This window comes from Hipposideros armiger, unplaced genomic scaffold (assembly GCF_001890085.2).
Source record: "Hipposideros armiger isolate ML-2016 unplaced genomic scaffold, ASM189008v1 scaffold_1220, whole genome shotgun sequence".
In the NCBI taxonomy this organism is placed as follows: domain Eukaryota; kingdom Metazoa; phylum Chordata; class Mammalia; order Chiroptera; family Hipposideridae; genus Hipposideros; species Hipposideros armiger.
In genome coordinates this window covers 216312-218722 of record NW_017732570.1, presented here as the reverse complement: position 1 = coordinate 218722, position 2411 = coordinate 216312, and positions in this window count along the sequence as shown.

Here is a 2411-nt window from a genome sequence, read left to right as displayed (position 1 = left end):
TTATTATTATTACTATTATTTTTCTTTTCTTTCTCTTTCATCTTGTTCCTTTTCCTTCATTTCTTTCATCTTTATTCGTTTTGTCAGTGTTTCTCAGACTTGTTTACCTGGTTATTGCTTTGGTCACTGTTCTTCTGTCTTGTTCTCCTGTTTTTGTGTTTGTGTTTGTGTCTCTTTTATATACTTTTGTTTCTCCTGTCTGATCATTGCTTATCACGTTTCTGTGGGAGTGTATTTCTTTTTTGGTGTTGTTGGGTTGCCTTGCTTTGTTTTTGTTTAATGAAGTGAAAGTGGACCTAGCACTGGTCCAGGAGCTGAGACTACACTGAATTTCTAGAAACCACTGACCACAGCCTTTACGCACTTGTAATACCACCTTGCCCACCTACAGCTGCATTGCCAGGGCAATCAGGGTGCCAGGGTAACTGGCCCCACACCCACAAACTGTGAAAATGTTTTTTTACAACAGAAGGTGGTCTGCAGCGCCCTGGGGTCATCTTCGTGGTGTTCAGTGACCACAAACCTGCACTATAGCCACGCGGGAGTAGCTTTTGTGAATCTGTGAGCATGAGGTGGAGGCTGACTGTAGTGCCCTTAGGAGGCTATACAAGGGGGTCACCGGCCAGGTATTGGTGTAAGACCTGAAACTGCATTAATGCCTTAAAACCTACCAATCATGTCGCATAACCTACTTGAACTTCATCCTTCCAAGCTAGTGCCACATCGCATAGGGCACCCTCAACACAGGGTCAAATAGCCAGACACGCTAAAGAGCCTAAAGACACCTAAAGAGCCTCTTTCAATAAGTGGGCCTTACCAGCATCTGAAAGGTGGCAACAGGCCTAGGGGGCCCTGGGCCTTTTCCTAAACTGCCTCAGGACCAATATTGGGGGAAACCAGCTTCAGTTCACACAGAGACCACCCACACATGACACCAGGCCTAGCATGGGCAGCAGCCAACTGCATATAGCTTGAGGCACCTACCAGATAGCTTCAAACTGGTAACAGGCATTTCTGAAATGGCTCTGAGTGGAAGCCCCACCCAAGAGACACCAAAACCAATACACCCAGAGGCTAGTGTTAGACAAAACCAGAGTACGACCTGGTTGAACCTACAAGTCACACTCTCAAATGACATTTTCCATAGGCACAAGAGCCCACAGTGGCCAAGCCTCCTCTGAGGGAGTCAACCTCCACACAGCATCTCATACACTGTTAACAGAACTAATTATCCCAGCTAATCAGTCCAAGAGTCAATCCCACCCTCTGACAAGCCAAAAGCAATTAAAGAATAACTTCAACAGCAGCACCTCTGGGACACACAGGATAGGAGAATACAGAGACTGTGCAATCTGAATATAAAGGACACATACTACAAGACCACCCTGAAATGACTGAAAGACATAGGTGATCTAATACATTGAACCAATCACAGAGTGACAGCAAGAATGAAGAAACAAAGAAGCATGTCCAAAGGAAAAGATCAGAAGATACCTCTAGAAATGGAACTAAATGAAACAGAGGTACCCAACCTTTCAGAGACAGAGTTTCAAATACTGATAAGAATGTTTAAGAGACTTAGTGAGGACATAAAGAAGGATAGAGGAATTACAAAAAACAACCAGTTAGAACTAAAGAATACAATAACTGAAATGAAGAACTCACTCAAAGGAATCACCAGTAAATTAGATGAAGCAGAGGATCGAATCAGCGATTTGGAAGACAAAATTGCAGAAATCACCCAGTTGGAGCAACAAAAAGAAAAAAGAATAAAAACAAAGAAAATAGTTTCAGAGACCTGTGGGACAACATCACGCTCAACGTTTGCATCGTAGGAATACCAGAAGGAGGAGAGAAAGAGCAAGGGATCAAGAATGTATTTGAAAGGCCAGCCAAGTGGCTTTGTTGGTTAAGAGCTCACTCAAAAGTGCTAGCTCTGAGTAACAGGGTCGCTGGTGCAATTATCGGCCCAAGCAGAGCTGCCGCTGAGCTGCCAACAGGTGACAGGATGGCTCAGCAAAAAAAAAAAAAGAAGAAGAAGAATGTATTTGAAGAAATAATGACTGAAATCCTGGAGAAGGAAATCGATATACAAGCCCAGGAAGTGCAGAGAGTTCCAAACAAGCTGAACCCAAACAGGTCCACACCAACACACATCATAGTAAAAATGGCAAAGATGAAAGACAAAGACAGAATATTAAAAGAAGAGAAAGAGAGCAGGTTACATACAAAGGAACTCCTATCACTTCCCGCGTGACAAGGGCTGGGGGCTCAAGGAGGGATGGTGAAGGGTTAAGAAATCACAAGAGTCAAAAGTAGAGTTTCTGCAGGCCAGGGGTCTCATCTCTGCAGACTGAGAGAGCTGTCCTGATACTGGTGGGCATAAAGCTTCTATTTACAAGTCACAAAGA